At 41.1% G+C, this 21,154-nt stretch overlaps 1 long non-coding RNA gene across 2 annotated transcripts; it reads left to right on the top strand.

Moving 5' to 3' along the window:
* Positions 1-224: 224 nt before the first annotated feature.
* Positions 225-19,219, top strand: LOC142601340 (uncharacterized). 2 transcript variants are annotated; one of them, XR_012834941.1, is made up of 4 exons: positions 225-331; positions 16,941-17,065; positions 17,231-17,473; positions 18,751-19,219. It is a non-coding gene; the product is annotated as an uncharacterized LOC142601340 (long non-coding RNA). The 2 variants fall into 2 exon arrangements; XR_012834942.1 differs by lacking the exon at positions 225-331 and adding an exon at positions 9,663-9,885.
* The last annotated feature ends 1,935 nt before the right edge of the window (positions 19,220-21,154 follow it).

Here is a 21,154-nt window from a genome sequence, read left to right as displayed (position 1 = left end):
TACAAAATTACTAGGAGGAAAGCGAATTCTAATGGGTAAGTCTCAAGGACTGCTACCGTTTCTGGGCTGAGCTCAACAGGATGGGCTTCCCCAAATTTGACATCTCTGAAGATGTACAAGTTTTTCCCATTTGAGAGCCTCAGGCACTAATGGAATTTCTTTTCTCAGTCTCAGGTTGTCTCCTGACTGGAAAATGAAGAGTCAAAAAGTCCCGTGGCCTTTCTGTCCTTTTCACTGAAAGGAAAATGAATTGCTTGGTCATAGGACGAATGTTGTCTTGGGTCACCATCAAGATCCTGACCTGCCTAACTGATGTGACACAGGGAAGGAGGTAAGCTGATGCTCATCAAGAGCAGAGCCTCATTACTGCAGCCTGAGAGATAAGGGGATCTATCAGCAATGTAATTATAGTCGTAACACACTAGTCTTCGTGCAAGACATAAAGGAATCTGCTGTTTGCACTGTGAGAATTCAAGCTCAACTCTAAAGAGCGTGGATGTGGTTGGGCATGATTTTGTGAATCACCTACAGAACATTTGCAACAAACAAAAGCGTGCATAATTCTCCTGAAGTCAATACAGTTGAGCTTGTTTATACGCATGGGGCGTTTCGCCCAAATCCAGTTGGAGTCTTTGCAGTATCACACCTCTGAATCTTCAGAGGTTTTCTTAGCGTCATTAATATTGAGGCTGTATGGTACCCAAGGTAATTATCCATTACTGCTTGGGCCTGGCCCAGGAATTATTCCACAACATGTTGCCTCATTAGTATAATATAATGGGGAAAAGAACGAAACAAACTAGAAATTGGGAAAATAAGGGTGCAAAAAGGAGAAGAGTGTGAAGAAGAAAAACACAAGGGGTGAGGTCCTCTGATGGTGTAAATCAGCATCACCTCCCCTGAGGCTCTGCCAGTTTACACCCTGTGATGCTCTGGCCCATGATTATTAGGAAAGTATGTTGTTGATATGCTCTATAATGGCTTCCATTACCAGCCCATGCTAAAAGAAGCAGCTGGTGAAAGTTATGTTTATGTTCCACAGATGGATCGGCAACGGCAGACACATAGCTGTGTGTCTGGTAAACAGGTGTTTGACTTTATACTTGCTAGCTAGCCAGAAGTCAGATTCTTGGTGAGGGATGTAGGCAAAGGAGATCAATTTAGCTGTTGAAAAGAAAGAAACAATTCTTTTTGGTTGCACTTTATCGTCTTTTTAAATGGCGAGTAGTATCCTGAAACACATCCTGCCTTTTATCAGCATAGTCTAAGTGTCTGGGAAGAAAAATTAGCAGAGGGGCAAAAATCCCAAAACTGATGAGGATATTCAAATTATACTATCTCACCTCTTTCCTTCCTTGCCCATTTCCAGCGGGAGAAGGAAGTACTTTGGCTTTCAGACAACGTGAAAGGTGCCTATAATGGAGTCAAAACTTCCCGTGCCAGAGGAGCAACTGCACCAGTTGCTGCAGTGCAGAACAGGACTAACTGAAATTACAGCAGAGTTTAGCTATGCCTTTGCTGGGAGGTGGAAATATAGTCCTCTTTTAATAAGAAATGTTTTGCAAACCAATTCCGACACCTGTAAATGTAATACCTACGGGTCCACAGCCAGTGCAGACGGAGAACAATTGCTTTTCAGCTTACTGAAAATAAACCATTTATTTTGACTGTGTTTATTCATTTCTGATTGCTCAGAAAACCAAAAAGCAGCTGGGATTTTTTCTGGTCTCTGGATGACAGATACTTCTAGATGGAAGAATGACAACATGTAAATTCCTGGGTGAATATCATGCAGGCTAAAATTCCTTAAACTCTGAGGGTTTGGGAGCATTTTCAGGGATACCCAGCAGTAGGCTGAATACTCATTAATAACTAATATTAGGATTCTGTGAATCATAGTGATCCAGATTCAGCACTTCGAGTTGCAAATCAGATTATTATTTTACTCTTTGACCAGCTCTAGGGAAGGCTCCTTAGTATGTAATGCAAAGAAGTTGCCTAAGGGAATAGAGAAGGCTGGCATCATTTGCCTAAAACTTTCCCACACTGCTATCAGGTGTTGATCCTCTGGCAGAAGGTTAAATGCATCCTACTAAGTCGTTGAAACCAGTGGCCAAGGCAGGCACAAGTGGTTCTCAAAGACAAGAGGTGACCCAGGGAGTGGAAAGAGCAGCTGGGGAGGCTGAAGAACACAGGGTAGGTCTGAAGAGATGTTCACCCTCAGCATGGTTAACTCGTTATCACGCCTGTTTTATTGAAAACAAACTGCTTGAAGGAGCAGCTTTGGAATTGGCGCATTATGTCGGAAGGTAGCTGTTTAAATGAAGTGTGAGCTGCGCGTGTTTTCAAACTTCTGTTGTAGATGTAATATATGAAGGAATAGCGAGAGCAGCAGGTGTTGTTGAAATTTATGGAGGAGCCGCAAGCCCAGGCAGCAGCCCCACAGGAAGAGCAGCGACAGTTACCACAGCAGATGGTCTCGAGAATTATGAACGTGGGACCTATCCCCAGCTGCCCCTATCACCCGGTCCTTCTTGAGCAGGAACCGACAAGACATCGACTCCTACACGGCCTACATGGTCAACCTGAGCAGTGAGACTGGTGGCGGTCAGGGCAACCAGCCACTCTAGCTCCATGCTGACCAAGCCTGACGTAAGCTGTGCATATCGACCTCTGAGTGGTGGTTCTGCTGCCGACTAGGAGAGGTACATCTTGAACCAGTTGGGAATCCCAGAATAGAAGTACTGATAAAGGCTCATGGAGGAATTTAACTACCCAGACATCTGTTGAGTAACGAATACAGCTGAACATGCATCATCGTAGAGGTTCCTAAATTACAGTGAAGACAACTTTATGATCCAGAAAGTAGAGACTCCTGAGGAGAAGCCATCCTGGATCTACAGGAGTATATTAATGAAATTTGCAGATGAAACTTTGCAAGTACACTAAAAATACAACAGCACTGTGTTTTAGGATTGACTTTAGCAGAGTATCGTATGTGTTTAGAATGGACTATCTTCCTCATGCATTTATTAATTTTTACTGTTTCACAAGTAAACCATAGTTCAAGCCTACCTTCTGTCTTTAAACCTGTTTACATCATCAGTGCATGCCAGACATTTGAGATCTGCAGACTCTTAACTAACTTTGCAAACGTCTCTCTTGGCAAACGCATAGCTCATGACAGAGACCAAGCAAATTAGAAAAATGGATAGATAATAGCACTATGCCAGTTCCCTTCAAAAATGCAAGTGCATACCTTTGCAGAAAAAAATCATTTGAAACAAATGTTGAAGAGGATGAGGAATCTTAAGAAGCAGAAATATTGAAAAGATAATAACGAACAGCAAATAAGGCATGAGTTTTCAATAAGGCACAATAGCAAAGGAGGCCTATAAAATTTTGGAGTACAAACAAAGAGATATTACATCACAGGGTAAAGTTCAAATAGGGCTTTTTCCCCCCCTTGTTGATTTCAGGAGATATAAAATAGGCTAGCGCACTGAAACGAGCAACAAAAAGCTTACATTGATTATAATGATGAACTGACAGTAAGACTAAGGAATTTTTGAAAAATCTTCTAGAAGTTTTGATTTACAATGACACTTACTGGAAAAAAGAAAACAAAAAAGGCCACAAAACTTGATTTTTATCCTGAAACAAAGGAATCTATGAAATCTTAGGGGAAAAAATTCTCTTAAAATTTCTCACATAAATCAGCTAATCTTTGCCATCCTCAAAGAAAAAGCAGCCCTGAATGAATCCTGCTTCATTCCTCAGATTCAATACAGGGATAATGCCAGGTTTACTCTCTAATGATTCACTTCCTTACATCTGGAGAATGTGTCTTTTAAAAATTTGGGGGGGGGGGAACAAGTTTTTTGGGGTTTTTTTCCTCTCTTGCCAAGTTTTAATTTGATGCATTCATTTCTCCATTACCGTTCTGTCCCAAAGCTTATTGTCTCGAACACTACACAGCAAAATCTTTTTCTCATCTCTTCAGGAAGGTAATGTTTCAATTTACATTTGTAATAGCGAAGTATGATCATCTCAGCGGGATGGTAACCTTAGTAATCTTCCTGCTAAAACCCTGATCATTAGCTTTATGATAAAATATGCCCGTGTTATACATATTTCCAGAAAAGAACAAAACTTTTCACTTGTCTACACTAATCCTGACGTCTGCTATAGGTCACAGAGAGAAAGAAATCTCCCTCCAAAAGTGATTCCAATTCAGCATTGTATTAAGACTATTATCAAATAATTCCACTCCACCTGATCAAAGGCTTTCTCAGCGTCTAATGCTAATAACATTCATGGTCTTGAGCCTTTGCTTTTTCAAAGATTTTAGACTCCCCAAAGCATCACCTAAAACGTCACTGAGGGGTCAGGGAGTGTTCAGCTCTTTAATGAGAAAGAACCAAGAGCTCCTTTTAATCTTAATATTCAACTTCAGTACACACACACACACATGCACACAAAAGAATAAATAATCTCGGGAAGACTGATCTCAGTCCAGGCACAAGCAATAGTTGACTTTTTTGTCAAAGGTGCAATTTAAGAACTACCTTTGCAAGCAAGGAATTTGGAAGGAGATGAAAAAATGAATGAGAATCCCTCTCTGGTATTATTTCTGTCTGAATTCAGTTCGAATTGGACTCAGACAAAGAAGATTGGAGACAAGTGTGCTATCAACAAGATAGCAGCAGTGATATACAAACCACCGCTAATGAACTCCCTTTATGTGTCCAGGGAGCCCTTCTAAAGAAAGCATACAAACACCCGCCTGAAGGCTCTTCTTGCTTCAGGCCGGATGGATTTGCTTGCTGTTCTTGCTCAAAGTTAATTTGTAATCTACAAAACCAGTCTCCTATTAAGAGACAGAAACAAAACCTAAAGGTAAAAAAAACAGCAACAGAATCTCTATCAACCTGAAGCTTCAATTTTTCTGTCTGCTGCACCTGAACTGGCATATGCAGTCACTGAACTGAGTCTCTTCAAGGTTCCAGCACTGCAGTGGAAGCAAAGGACAGAAAGAAAAGTCACTCATAGATCCCAATTTCTATGAGGGAAGGTATAAAAGGCTCTGAACTGTCCCTGGGCAAGGTTATTAACTTGAAAAGTACTTAGCTGAAACTCTTTCCTGGTGCATTGACTCATGCCCTTCACTTCAGCAAAGCCAGATTACAGTGATTTGCCAACGATTTTGCGGCTGCAAAATGCAGGAAGGTATTTTAATTGCATTTTCCCCTGTGATCAGTTCTGTTGCCATATTCTGTGGTTGAAATCTTATTGGAATGCTTTAAATAGAACAAAGACTTGGTCGGCTGTTCTGCCCTGTCGCCCTTCCTCTTCCCCACCCAAACTGGTCCAGGTTGTTTGGACGGAAATGCTACTTTTATCTAAAAGGCTTTTCGCCTAGAAAGTGACTGCAGATGAACAGTGCCGACAGGAACTCTTCATAATCACTGGCTGGGCTTTTTCTCACCCGATGTACATTTCCCAAAGGAAGTACACTGAAAAATTTGTATCAAGGTTTGAAAGGGAATGGTGTGAACTGATTCAGAGCCATCAATATACTGTTTTACCCCAGCTGAGGTTCCTGAGCCACACCAAAAAATCCCTTACATTATATGTGAATCAGCTGTTCAGTAATCATCAGGATCCAGGTTCTGGTGGTTTTACTTCCACAAAAGACAAGAAAAATGTTTTTTATCACATTTTGCCTTGCAATCAGCTCTGAAGCCTTACCGCAAATGAAATTTCAACTTAGTCTTATTGGCATTAATACAAAGATGGTTAAACTCTTTGCTCTCTTCTTGCTCTTCACCCGTGTATACTCACCTGAGTAGTAAGAGTAGTAATAACTTGCCTCATTCACTTTAATGGCCCATCTGGTGAAGGTGCAGAGATGATGATTCTCGGGTCCCTGAACAGCCTCTTGAAAGAGGTGGCCTCTTCACTGACATCTCCTGAATTGCCTGGTGGAGCAGTTTACCTCTTTCTATCAAATAAGACGAGCACTTCTGTTACCTGCCTGAGGTTGACACCACCTGCAAAGTCACAAAGAAGTATTTCATCTCAGATACCAGTTCTCATGAAATGTTTGTGTGTTAGCAGGACTTGGATTTATGCTGAGGAGGAGCGGAGGTGGAAGTACGGGTTGATTAGGTCCCCTTGGTTAGATTGGATCTAGTTCCTATCTTGTGCTAATCCACCCCAGACTCCTGGCGGTAAGATCCAAAGCAGCATAAAGCAGATAACAGGAGAAGGAGGAGGGGGCTGGTCAGGGGTGTTTGTAAATAAATCTGGAACCTGGGATCTGCAGCCTGCTTGGTTATGGTTTTGTGAAAACACAATTACAGCATAAAATGAAAGCAGGCTGTGCAATGAAAACAAGAGGAATGCTATCACCCAGGTTGGCTTGTACTGCAAACCACCCTGGTCAATCATCCGAGATGAATGGAGGTATCCGCTGAATAACCTCACTTTGCAACTTTTATGTGAAGGCTTGATAAATGAAGTCAGGGAGAGGTACAAGAAAGTGATTAAAACCAGCCTGCGCAAAAGGCAATGATAACCTCCCTGAGCTTGAAACTTTTTTTCCCCTTCTGCCTGGGTTTGTTGGATAATTAACCCTTTCGTCCTTCGGTCTCTGTGCACAAACATTTGTATATTCGTACAAAGCAGCTGCCTCTTGACAGGCAATTTGTCACTGGTAATAAATTGGACCCAGTGGCAAGGCCAACCACTTCCAGCAGGGATGGTTACAGCCAGGTACCGTGATCTGGAGTTTCACAGTGGCCTTGCTGTAGCAGAAGACCTTTTCCAAAGTTCAGCTCACTCATGTCTTGTCTCTGGGCAGTCTAAGCTGCCCAGTAGCTCGCTCAGACACCTCCTTTTAGGCACGCTCCTGGAAGAATGTGCCCCAGACCACACTGGCCAAACAGTCTTAGGGGTTGCCAGTCTGTTGTCATAGTGAGCTTGAAAGGGATATTATTGTCACTAAAGCAAAAGGCAGTTCTGGCATTACTGTCAAGCAGGGGCCAGGATTTCTCTTTGTGGACCTGGAATCATCATCTGTCATCTCTTGTGGTAAAATTAGTAACTGACTTGGAGGATGACTTGAGCGTGCAGAAAAGCATTTTACCCATGTATGGCATAGTCACAGATCAATAGATCTCCCATTCCTAGGTATAGTCCATTGTGCTCCTAGGTGCTTGCTGGGGTTGAAAAGAAAGGGACTAGCAAAGGGGTCTCACAAACAGACCCTTGCCCAAATGTGGTCTTTGGTTGCTTCCTTTTTGGTCTGCCCAACTGCATTGGGATACTGAATCAGGCACTTATGGAAAAACAGCTCTCTCAAGCCTGAGTCTGAGATGGGCTCTCAGGTGAAGATCTAGAAGTCAGTATTAACCAAATACACAGAAGCTTTCTTGCATGTCAGAGAAATAAGCTTTTCTAGGGGGAAGCCCCCCTAGACTTAGCCCAAAGAATGGCAGCGACAAAGCTCTTTAAATCCTTCCCAAGAAGCAAAATCTCGGCTGAGAAATGTCAACAGAGCTTTTACAACAGCCTGAAAATTAATTGTCCTCTGAAATGGCAGTCCTCAATTTAGGCTTAATCTCTCTTGCATTACTCAGGTAGCTATTGTGAAGTATCACCCCGCTTGCTGCTCTCGCTGACAGTTTCTATATCCCTTCACCACGCCCACTGGAAGGAAAACAATCACATAAATCCCTCTTGCAGGGCATGCTCAAACTCGTTTCTTATTGTGGGGCAAATTTATGGTCGCATTTACTATGTAATCTTTAAAGGGGACTGGCTGGTGGTTGAAGGTCTAAAATTACAGATGACCTGGGTGTAAGCAAAAGTGGATTTGTTAAAAAATCTGTATTTAAGGGAGGAGGGAACAGGGTGAGAGAGAAGAGCTAGATGTTCCCTGTGTAGTTTATGACCTTTCCTAAAAAAAAACCCAAACAAAAAAACCTCACCCTATAAGAAAGGTAGAAAAGCAATTTTCATTCTGCGGCTCTAACTATCTGTTTATCCCATTGCCATGATGTGAGCATGCCCAGTTGGGATGATTTAGCACTCTACTGATGACTACCAACGGAAGGACTTCATGTGAAAAGGTAGTCTGCCACGGCTAATGGGCTCTTGTTTCAAAGGGATGCTGTGTGTACATTACTAGTGTATGGAGAAGGTGCAGAAAGGCCTCAGCAGACATTAGGAATGGAGTGTTGTTGATGATGAAAAGGCACTTTGCTGTTGAGGGAATGGTGGGAGAGAAAAGGCGTATCTGTCTTTTTGATTAGAAATGCATGCTTCCTTTCATCATCTGAGCTGAAAAATTGGCTTCTGCTCTTGGTTTATGAAACCATTTTTCTTTTCCCTTCCTTCCCAGGTTTGCAAACTCTTTAATAAATTAGTTACTGTGAGGTGCATGGGTGCAAAAATCACCTTAGAGGCTTTTCCCAAATGCATCTTTAATATTTTATAAGTATTTAAATAGATTTATTCAATGTGAACAGGCTGATTTATTAACAGTGGCACTCTGGCATGGAAAGGGGGTTCAATACAAATTATGTTGTGTCAGAAATTTTTAGCAGCTAGATCTCAATTTACCAATGGATTCTTGGAAGTCAGGAAATAATAGGACCCACCCCATGTTAATATTTAATCAGGCTTTGGTGCCAGATAGGAGAAGCTGTTGAATGAATGAGACGCAATGAGGGGAGTCCTGTATTACATTAAAACATACATCATGTGTGCTCACTTCCGAGATGGGGGGCGGGGGGAGAAGTGGGTCAGTTATTATGGCAAGTGAGAGGCTCAAACCTGCCACTGAATAAAGATGCTTTGCCAGGCTCTGAGAGCTGACCAGTTGAAGTTAAAATCTCACCGCAGACATGTGCGGGAAGCCTGAGTGACCGGGTGTGGAACTTGTTTCGTTTTGATGTCCTGAGTCCACGAGATACCTTTCCTTGAGCATATTCAGAAAAGAATCTATGACAATAGAAACATTGAACCCAACGTGATGGCAGAACTGCTTTGTAAAGCACTTTGTAATGATGCAATGAGAAGAGTGCTACCAAACCTAATAGTGTCCTACATAACTAGTGCACCAGGGGGCAGGGGAAGGGCAGGTTTACTGGTCCTCTGTGCGTGAGTACCCTGTAGGTTACTGGTTTGAATTACGCAAAATTCATTTTCACTCTGAAGTGCCAGGTAAGATTATTTTTATTTAGGCTGGTACATAACCCTCATAAAAACAAATTGGTTTTATTTCTGTATGGAAACACCAAACCACTTTCTCAATACATTTAAAATGCAAGGAAGCTCGAAAGCAAAGTTTTTTCACAGTAGTGTTCACTCATTTGAGTGGAGCAGGTGAACGATTGCACGATTGCAAAATAGCTCTGCACATCAGCAGGGCTTTCCTAAATGACTGCACCCAGTGCGGAGCAATTCAGATGAGTTAGAAGTCTGCTCAAAAACTGACGACGTCTCATTTCTGCTGAGTACCACTGGCACAGCCTCCCCAATCCACCCCACAAGGCAGAGGCTAAATAGGTGAAGGAAGAGCGAAGAAGAAAGCTTCAGCCAGCTGCAGTGGGACCAATGCTGGCTAAAGAGGAGAAAAAAGGACATCTCAGAGGCCACAGATCATTTCCTGGAGTATTTCAGGATGACCCAGCAATGAAGAAACCCTCCAGTGGTCAAGACTGTCTAGCCATAATTGCATGCTCATGTGCAAGGGTTGAGTTCTTCGGAGGGTGTGAACTGGAGTAGTGTGGTTGAAGTGCCTGGAATAACTGGCTGAGCACTGGCTGAAATCTTGGCCTGTAGCTGAAGTCCTGGTGACAGTGAGCTGGTCTTCTGGTAGGAATTGTATTCATTTCCTTTTCTCACTTAATTATGTTTATTTCTATCCCTTTAAACATGTAGTGTGTTTAGTTTCCCTGTGTGCTTCCTTTATTTAAAGAAAGAAGAGTCCTTTGTAATGTTAATGTGAACATATAAACATATAAAATCCTTTGTAATGTTAATATTAAGAAAAGTGGACAATGGTCCAGTGAGGTGACTGGGTCAAGACAGGAGGCTGCTCCACACATCTGTCTCTGCCAAAGTTTGGCTGGGATGGTTCATTGTAAGATTAGGTTACCAGGGAAGAAGCCTCTAGTTTGTGCTGTCATGGTTGCCTGTTCCTGCTGGTACCAGGATCTCAATTCTTTAAGCTGAATATTTGGAGGGGGAAGATAAAGGGAGGAGTGGAGCAGAAGGCTGTGTGTGATTTCTTCATGCTGTTTATGGCGAAGTTGGATTTGGTTTTGTGGCATGTTTACCTGAGAATGTTTTGATGAGATGGTGGTAGATCCAGAACAAGTTCAACTCTATGTATGTCACTACTTACAGATCTCCACCTAATGTGCCACAAGGCAGGCTGGCTGCTCAGGGTGGGATTGTTAGTCTCTTCCACGTGGTAGTAGTTTTAGCTATCATTAATATATACTCATACAGTTCCTTAAGAGTAAACAGAGATATGACCTACGTCATATAAAAGAGTAACATACAGAGTTGCGCCTACATCAGCTGTGAGAACAATCACAGTTCAGAAAAGAGTAATTATTTTTTTTTCCATTCCAGGGAGGGAGTGTGTCCATTGACGTGCAGAGTTATATAGCTACAGGGTTTGGGGACAACAGGTCCAGGATTCTGTATGAGCATCAGCTGCACTTTCCTGTCTCTGGGCAGCAGCTATTTAGGAGTTACCTGTGATGGGTAAGGAGACATGTCTTTATGCTTTATCCTATCAAGCCAAATCTACAGTTTCGGCTATCATTTGCTTCTTGTATGGTGAAAAAAAAACCACATGCAATAAAATTAACTTCTAAATTCACTGATTTTCTTTTTTAAACCACTGCAATTTTTTAGCATCTAACCACAAAGCTCTTAGAAATGGCATACTAAGTCTTCGCTGTGGCACATTATGTCCAAGCGAGGTGATCTCTTTGGTAGGCATTTTGATACAGTCACAAGCAAAGAAGATTCTATTAATTTTATCTCAGGAAAAGAATACTGTCATCTACTCCAAACTCAAATATGTATGAATAGATTTTCCCTAAAGTTTTTTCAAGTTGGGGCTAGATGGGAAAGAAGTAGAGGAGAGAATATCAGAGGGAATAGGGCAATTCACACAATTCAAATATATGAAGCTTAACTATATTGGTATTAGGAAAACTATTGTTATAAAAACATTGTAGAAAGTTAAAGTGGTACAGGTTTTTCAGCTGTGTCTCACTGTTCAAAAGTTCATGTGGGCTTCTTACTGCTAAAGAATTTGACCGGCTAGAAATATGCCTGAAAGCACCAAAATTTCAGCCCCCTTCTTCGCAAAGGAGCCAGCAATTGAGACAGAGGAACTGCTTCTGCAGTCCTCCACTGATCGGGGCCTTTCTTGGAGAAGTGGTCTCACTCTGGTCTTTAGGACAGTTAAAAGGTTCTACTTTCTGTGCGAGTGAGGCCAAAGTGGTTATCTCAGAAATCTGAATGTGATTTTAATTAGAGCTTTTATTATTGAAACAGCTGTAACCAAGATTGTAACAGTCAATTATATATGGAGCTTTATTGGCAAAGGGTGTTTAATATTAAACAATCATTGCTAACCGTGAACATACCTGATACAATAATGAACTTTATTTGAAAGATCAGCATGAGATAAAGGAGTTAAATTTAGCTGTACAGACTGTAACAATAACACGAGGGGATATCGTGAATTCATTTTATTTGGAAACAGAAAACTCTGAATGTTGTTAGATTATCTTTTTGAGAGCATAAAGTAAATGTTTGGTAACCAGAGATTTGTATTGCAAGAGAGAATCACTTTCACTAAAGCTACAGTAACCGAATGTTTAAATGTGCAGGGCTGAACTGTCAAAGCACGTAACAACATCTTTAAATAAAATGAAAGCAGCTAGAGCTGCCTTTATCAGTGTCCTCCTCTGACAACTGCTTAAGGTTCAATTTGTTCCCATTGAAGTCAGTGGAGAATCTCCTGGTAACCTGAAATGATTCATGGACCTTACCAGGGGGAAAAAGGAGAAGTCTCAAAGCACCGAGGAAGGTGCGCTGCTGTCCCACAGCACGAGTTGTGTATGCCCGTGCAGAGCCGTCTTGCAAACCCACAGCATTTATAGTTGTGGCTCAAGCCCCTTGCAAGAGCTGCATCAAAGACACAAGCCTTATCAGCTCCCCCCCCCCCGGAGATTTTTCTTTCAGTCTTGCGGTTCTAAGTCACCGGACATCTTTGGCAGTTACAATACCTAGGTTTTCAGCTTAACTAAAGGCTCGGAAAAGCTCTTATACTATTTATAGTTTATTTTAATTAGAGCTGACAATCTCTGCTAACTGATTGTAGGCTCAAATCAAAAAGGCTTACGTGGCAAAATCTGCCCTAACCCCACAGCTACGAAGCACTGAGAAAGTAAGTGCTGGCTGGGCCATACTCCCGGTACAGCAGGGTTTGCTTTTATTTTATTTTAATTTGATATTTGCGTTGATGGCTATGTGTGCTGTTTGGCCTAAAGCGCAAGTCCCGGTGCAAGCAAGGAGGCAGGATGTAGAGCAGCCTGGACATGTCAGGGACCTGCGTGGGGGGTTTTGCCCGTGCCCGTCCTCCAGACCGCACTTCCACACGTGCAGGAGGACAAGACACATCTCCTCTTTTCAGTCTCGTTTTTTCAATTCTCAGAGGCTAAACTAGGAGGCAGCACTTTGAATTTGTATTTGGGCTTGGGTCTTTCTCTTTAGTCCCACTCGCCTTCTGATTGCTGCTGTTTAGACCCGATGGACCAATGTTCTGCAAACAGACAGCATCTTTATCCGTGTGTAAACTGAAATACTCCAACCAGAGCTCCCTCCTGCTTCTCGGTTTCCGAAATGCAGCTCAAATTCTTAATTGGGTAACCTGAACTTCTCTGTAATCTACGTATCAGCGTGTATGGATGTAATGGACATGTCAGTGCTGTGTACGCTAACACTTTTAAGTCGTATAATGGGCCTGTTCACTAGAAGAATAAACACACCGTGCAATTTAACTGCAAACTGGGGGGATGCGGAGGAGAACGTTCGCTGAAAGGTTATCTACAATGTAAAAGCAGTTATTTTCCTTTTGCAGATTTTGGGGGTGATCTGCAGCAGTGGTATTCTCCTTAATTTTGAGAATTGATTATCTAATCGTGTCATTTGAATGGTGAGGGGAAAGGAAAGGAAATGGAGAGAATTTCTTCTTGCAAGCACTTTTCAGCTCTTAAGAGGCTTTTGTGTCGCCTGTGCAAGCCTACAATTGGATATTGCAGAATACAGTACTTTTGTGCAGAGAAAAGGATTAGGAAGAAACCCCAAAGGTGTGAAATATGACAAAAGGCAATATTTGGAATCGCACTGTTAGGACACACAGCTGAAGTCAATGGGAGTTTGATGCGTGAAAGCACAGCAGGACCGCGCCATATATAGGAAAGCGCAATCTGTCAAAATTAAGTGTGTAGTTTATGGTATGCTTTTTGTTTGAAATAACATATTACCTCCTATTTATAGTAAAGCAGACTAAACAGTTCTATATGTCTACATTTAAGATTTTCAGACAGAGAGTAAGGATACCTTTTACCTGGAAATTGTAGAGTCAGAGCTCAAAATTGTTAGCAGCGATATAAATGAATACCTGTGATTTTACAGGCATATAAATCTCAAGCTTCTGCTTACATAGCCCCGCTCTGTCTGCAGTATTGGCTGGGTCTGAAGATCACTGCTGGAGGACTACTAGGAAACAAATGAACTTGCAATGCATAGTATCTTAAAGGAAACTATAAATGGGATAGGTCAAGGACTAGGCATGTAAGCGACAGGAAAAAATCTTCCTTTTAGTTTATACAACTCCTGCTTCCATGTCTGTGCAGATTCCTAATAAGGAATAGTAACTTTTCGAGGCACTAGGCCTGTACATATTTCCTGACCTTATAATTCTCACAGTTCTAGACATTCCAAGGTAGGGGGTCATTCAGACAGAGTTGTAATTTCTTGTGCATATTTATTTCCAAAGTATCTTTTGCATAGTTTCCCAGTGAAATCATGCGCTGGGGCTGGGGAATGCTAAATAGGTTATTTTTCAAGCTTGCATAGAAAGGGCCTGTCAAAGTGGGCTGTTTTAGACTTATCAAGTAAAAGTGCCGGAGCCAAACCGTGATGTTTGTAGCTTGTCCTTCCCAACCCCATTACGAGCTGGACTCCCAACCTTCCAACGAGCAGTGATGTAAGAACGTTAAGGAGCTCTTGTTTTGCTATCGGTGAGGATTTTAACGATGATAAAAGTCTTGAAAGCGTACGTTGGCTCAAGAGGACTGTGACCTGAGCCTTCCCCAAAAACTATATTTTGTTAACCCTTTCGTGTTAGATTTGTGCTCCTTTTCCTTCCCGTTCTTTAAATAAACACACGACAGAATTTAGGGGAAAAAAGGTTGTAGAAGCCCAGCGTCTCTGTAAATAACCTTAACTGGTTGTGAAAGCACATTTTGAATTCATTTTCCCAGTCTTTCAAGATACATACTCTTTTTCGAAGCAATTACATTTGTCTGATCAAAGAATTAAAATACATCAGGGATCAGCCAAGACATCATGAAGTGCGAATAGTCATTTCTAAAAATCCGTCAGCCAAGCAGCAGGTAGAAGTTATCTACTGTCTGAAAGAGGTTTACACAAAGTATTTGGCCATTTTCGAAAACAAAAAAATCTCTGCTAAAAACCCTGCGGATAATGTATTCATCAAGGAGAAGCTAAGCTTGAGAGGGAGGAAAGAGTTTGCCCTTTATGCTGTGTATGCCCTGCTCAAAGCAGCAGTAAGGAAGGTTAGTCAGACCTCAGCTTTTATCAAGATGTGTCTAACTAATTTAAATTGAAATGTGGGCACTTTCTTTCTGAACTCCAAAAGCACGTAATGCATTTGGGACTGAGGTTCTCAAGCTCTTGTTGAAAAGTAAGTGTAGACTTTCTGCTCGCAAAAATTCCTGTGAAAAAATTCTAACCTTTTTCTAAGCATTTGAAAAGAATGGCAAGGGGAAGATCCTGTGGAAATTGGGAGTGTTTTCACAGATTGCTGGTGACAGTAAGTATCATTTTATAAAACACCAGTTAGGCTGCCTATGACATATGGAGACAATTTCTGCCTCAGCTATATTTACCTTTCCCTTTGATCTAATGGGAGCAGCCTCATGTATATTGAGGCAGAGCTTGGTCTACAGTATCCTGTTTGGTGTGCCTATTGGAAGAAGTTTGGAATAGCTAAGTCGACACACGCTGTTGTAACTAGGAGGGCAAGGTGGTGCAGTGAGCCTGATTTAGTCACGAGGATGGACAGTTACGAGGTGATAGGAGTGAAATGCATTAAGTGCTGCCTTTTGCCTTTATCATTAGAGAATCATTGAAATGTAAGACTGCAAGGAAACTCCATAGGCCATATATTCTGTTCTCCTGCTCGAAGGCAGGATCAATTATACAGCCATGCCTGGCAGCCATTTAAGTAAAATATTACTGGAATGAAGAGATATTCTTTACATTTAGAAGGGGGAATACTGCCAGTACAGTTAGTTAGTTACCTTCTGGAAAGAAAAGAAGAAGAAGGGGAAAAAAAAAAACATAAAAGAGAGGTTATTCCAGCTCTCTAAGAGTTATCATTCAAATTAGTTTGATGATTTGCTTGGGATCATTGGAGAAGCCTGACTAGAAGATCTAAGTGGAACATAAGACAGTATACGTGGAAGTGCAAAATAAGGAAATATGATCATAGGGAACAGGTTGAACAGGCTTCCAGTTGAGGTGGTGAGCTCCAAAGGCAATAATATATTTAGGCAACAACTGAATGAGCATGTGGAATTCAAAAATACAAAGAGCTGTGGGTTGTATTTTTGAGCTTTCCATTACCTGGTGACTCTTTCAAAGGTTAGAAGTGAGATTTTACATGGCTTGCCTCCTTAATTAGTGTCAGAGATTTGTGTGTGCATGTGTGTTTCCTTACCCAGCACCGTTTTTATTCCTCCTGAACAAAGAGGCACCATCGTTCTAAGATTCTTTCAAAAAATAAGTTTTAAAGTTGTTTCAAGTGATGCAGGAGAGAGAAGAACAAGCAGCATTGAACTTCAGGTCCTTGTGCATCCTTCTTGCCTCTGCTGTAGTTGTATCACGGTAAGGCTCCCTGCCTGATCGTCGCAAGTTGTTTTTCTAAAGCCAAACCATTTCGTTTGACTTTCATCAGAGCTGCAGTTTGCTCTGCTCTGCTTTTAAGTGTAAACACTACAATTATTTGCAGAGTGTTATTGGTCATTTATTTTATCAATCTAATATTCTTATGTTATGCATCTTAATACCACTATTAACTGTTTGGGGTCATTTCTTATTTGTATACCAGAAAACTGCTTCCAGTGTTATTACTTATTGGTCATAATCAATTAGGGAAGTTTTTAGACTATGGCAGTCTTGTATAAATACACTGGCAAAGTTCACCTCCTATGATTTCTGACAATTAAATTGTTCTGTCACTTTGGGACCTTCATTAATCTCAACTTGTCATCCTTGTTTATGCAGGTTATAATGGCCTGTGTGTGTAAGTGAAATGAGATGCTAAAAGCCCTTGGCTGTTTAACTCTTTGATGAAAGTCAAGCAGGAATATGTTGTTGAAGGGAAAAGTTGTTTTTTTTTTCATCCCCCAAAATTGCACCATGGAAATTATTACACTGCTTAATGACTAGCTATGAAATAAGCCAAGGAAAAGTTTTACAAAGGGGTGAAGAAAACCAAGTTGACGGCACTGTTATCACAGTCCTTTGTGTGTCTGCATGAGTGCACATAGAAGTAAAGATGTGGCAACGTAGATTACTTTCTCTTCCAGGAAAGTGGTATGAAGACATCATGTTCCAGCAGAGGAATCTAACGGCCAGAGATTTTCAGATAACATTGCAGGATTGGTGTATCTCAGGTGAAGGACATGGCTAAAGTCTCTTGAAACTTGGAGATGTGAGTGTTATGAGTGGGCCCTTCAATTCGGGTAATTCTGGCAGACTGATTACTTGAGACCACTGCAGGCGGACTTCTGACGTGCCTGTAAAAGTCCATTTATAGAATTGAATTTCTGTTCCTGGGGGAGTTAATAACTTTCTTCTTTCTTAAATTATCTCCTAGAATTTGAAGACCTGCTTTCTGATGTCTACAAATGCAGATAGTGGTTTATTATCTTCTGCCCTTTTCTGCGGTTTTTAAGGTGGTCTTAAAAGGCTTTTTAGAGTGGTCACTCTATAGCACCAGCACCAGTTACTTTTATCAGCCTCAGGCAGAGGGCCTCACTGATCCTTCCTCCTGGAGTGGCCTCTCGCTTTACAGCCCTCTGAACTACCATCAGATCCCCACCGTGCACCGAAGATGCAGGTACCTTTTATTCCATGCATTTCAAACCTAGTGTTTCCTCTTGAGCAAGTGCCTGCTGAAATCGAAACCCAGCCTGACAGATCTTTATTCTCATTTGCAACTGAAAATGAGGGGCCAGGTCAAAGCAAGCAGTGCACTGTCCCAGGCTGGCAAAGCTGGAGAGGGAGCGCAGGTCTCCTGACCTGCTCAGAGCCTCCATCCATATGCAGCTGGCCAAGGTTAAAAAATAGGAATAGCCTTTGAGTTATCCATCTCAAATCTAAAAGGAGTGTAATGATATGCTATTCTCTGCACCCTGAGAAACGTACAAGTGACATCCTCTCTCTGAGCACTAATTACCATAATTCTTAGACCAGAGAGCGATCCAGAACACTGCACAAATTATCACCCAATATCTTTAATAAATGTGGATGGTAAGTTACTTGCAAAGGTGCTGGTTAATAATCTGGAACACATATTCCCAGACCTAATTCATTTCAGTCAGGTGGGATTTATTAGGAATTGGACTGTCATGCAGTAGTATGAGGCAACTCTTCAATACAGGAAGTTCACACAGAAGCAAAGGAGAAAGCTGGTGCATCTATTGGTAGTATACATGACTTAGACCATACAGGGACAGACTATTTCTGACTGTTCTAAACATTCGGCTGTGGACAACTCTTTGACGCTGTACAGTAAAAGCCAGTGGCACCCGTCAATCTATTGTAAAAAACCAGATGCCAGGGGGTCAATGGCTGGGCTTCCTAAGTTACAAAAAGGAGAAGTGGCAGAGTTGCTCTCCCATTTCTGTTTGATCCAGAGTTCACATCATAACTGCATTTCTTTTTTCTTTTATGAGATTAATTTATAAAGAAAACCAAATCCCATGTGCCTCAGGGATGCCCATTTTGGATGTGGATGCCTTTCTTTCTTGCCTAGAGAGGAAACAAAGTGATAGCTCCCACCAAAGATGCCTCAGTGAGTGTGCCTAAAGTTCAGCAGGATAAATGCAAGTCTTGGAGGCAAACTGCCAGATGTTATTTGTCGAAGCTGCCTCTAGGCTGCTCTGAAGCATACCAACACATGTGTCAGGGCAGAAAGAGAGTCAGGGCAACTTTCCAATTTTTCTTGCTCCCAGAGGCTCTTCAGGGGAAGCTGAGTTTAGGAATAGAGAAACAAAGACCATGAAAATGGGAAATCGGTGTATTTTGGGTTCTAATGCTGAGGCAACTATAAAGCGTCATATATATAATTTCACCTTAAATGTTGAACACAAAATGATATGCATGTCTTTCTAGATACTTCAGCGTGTGGTGAGGTGCACAAATCAGATGCAAATGCTAATGCTTGCTCCTGAAGCTGTGGGGACAGCATTACTACTTCTGCTTTGACAATGCCAACTGATCATATACTTTGGGAATGAGGTAAAGCTTTAACGGGCCTTTTGAAATAGACTTTGAAAAAGCCACACTGGATTTTACTCAAGATCACGCTAAGAAAATCTTGAGTTTAGCCAGTTCCTTTCCACCCACTGCCTTCATACATATATGTAAAATAAACAGACCAAAACATTTGTAATATTGGTTGCAAAATAGTGATTCATCCTACAAAAGAGAAAAATGCTTGCCCAAATAAACATAACATAGTGGTGAAGCACTGTTCTTGAAGTAACAACCCCACAAAGAAGCTATTGCTTATATTCTTGCATTATCATCTTTCCATGAACAGGCAGTTTACTTAGACTGATATCTATGGGGAACGTCTATTTTTAGCATGTGTTTGTACATTGGCCAGTATAGCCAGATGGTCATGTCTAATACTTGCCTATCAAAAGTGAAAAGACAGAACTGAGTGTAGTTTAAGAAGGGAACTCTCAAAAAAGTTTACTATACAATGCAAAGGGTGGGTATTTAGTTCTTAACCTCCATTTCTTTGCAATAAGATACAGCATTAAAGAGATTACATTGATGTATTTGTTATCCTACCTGATAGATAGGTTTCTGGGTTTTTACCCTCTCTTGCTGCTTTACCAGAGTGACGTTCTCCATCTTAATGTTTGCATCAGACACTTTGGGTACTGTGTAAATTACATTTAATACATAATTATGCACAGCCGCTAGGTTGCATAAATAAACTCTCATTGGAATTCTCATTGGTTTTGCATGTGAACCCTGAAATGAGTACACCTGGACTAGCTCAAGACCTGTAAACTGATAATTGCAGCAGGACCACTTAGCTCAGGTGGGACTCTGCACGGACCTCTTCCGCTTCCAGGATCTGGTGTCTCATGTCTGCACGATAATGTGTCGTCTTATAGATGTACATGGGCATATATCAGAAAACAATTACCACCCCTCCAAAAGTGATCGCAGAGAGTGGAGCGCAGCGGCGGTGCTCTCGGGAAGTGAAGTGGGGTCAGCTGAAGATGAACAGTTGAGACTTTCACTCAATTCACAGTTCCTTGTGAGACTCGGAAACTCACTTCACGGGATTCTTCTTAAAACCTTGTTGAACGCAGTGTTCAAAATTGTATTTGTATGAACAATAGCTTTGATGAAAAATGGAAATTTTCCTGTTTAGTTTCTGAAGAAGCAGGTTTCCAATTTTCATTCAGCACTTTTGAGTGAAAATTCCCATGTTTTTAATGAATTTCTGGGACATTTTGAAGATTAACTTGGAGAAAAGAAGGATAAAATGTAGCTCAAAAGTCATTTATTTCTCGATTGCAGCCATCTAATGTCCTCAGTGTGTATAAATCAGTTCAGTTTAGCAATACCAATTAAACAAAATGTGGCTTTAAAATCTCACAGTATATTTAAATGAAATTGAATATTTAATTTTTTTAAATGAGCAATCTCACATAATTAATTAGTTTTTAGTTTTCCATAATCACTGAAATACAGGGACATGCAGAAGCTAGCTGATATGGACATAAAACCGCGTTCGTGTGTGTGAGCACTTCACACATCTATGTATGTACAACACACACTTTTGTATCCCCATGTGCAAAAACGCACGCACGTATGTATGTATACATACGCATAAAATCACTGATGAAACTACTGGTGGCTACCTCTCCAGGCGAATAAGGCTCATAAATTGACACATTTTGCTTAATCTGTATGTAAAGCATGTTACACATCGCTGTTATAATGCAGACATCTTAACTTTAAATGAGACGAAAACAAACATAAAATTAGCACTTTAGGGAACCCCCTGCCACTCAATTTGTGTTGGGTTTAACACCTTCTTATTTTATATATCCTTCTACATAAACAGTTTTATATCAGCCCTTGATATGATGCCTTCAAAGAATTAAATGTTGAGCTGTTTAAAAGCACTAATTAGCAGCTTTAATACAAAGGGGAGCATAGTTATTTAGTAAAATCTTGTAAACCTAGAATACCCTTCGGGCCCAGTCATTTGTGTGTGAAATAACTCAATAAAAATATTATATTGTTAATCACAAAAACCTTCAAGGGAAATGCTAAATCTGGGAAGAAATATAAACTGTACCTTTCCAAACAAAGGAGGAAAAGTGACCGTCCACATTAAAGCAAAGCCATAAAATCCCAAGAAGAATATATTCATTGATAAAATGCGGCTCGTTTCCTAGTAAGGGGTTTTGCAATCTGTAACCTTATGCACGTACAACAACAAACATACATTAAGGGTGTTTAGTTTGAACACAGCTAGCGACAT

This window comes from Balearica regulorum, chromosome 3 (assembly GCF_011004875.1).
Source record: "Balearica regulorum gibbericeps isolate bBalReg1 chromosome 3, bBalReg1.pri, whole genome shotgun sequence".
In the NCBI taxonomy this organism is placed as follows: domain Eukaryota; kingdom Metazoa; phylum Chordata; class Aves; order Gruiformes; family Gruidae; genus Balearica; species Balearica regulorum.
The sequence above is the reverse complement of the archived record's forward strand: the minus strand, read 5'-3'. Positions and strand labels throughout refer to the sequence as shown.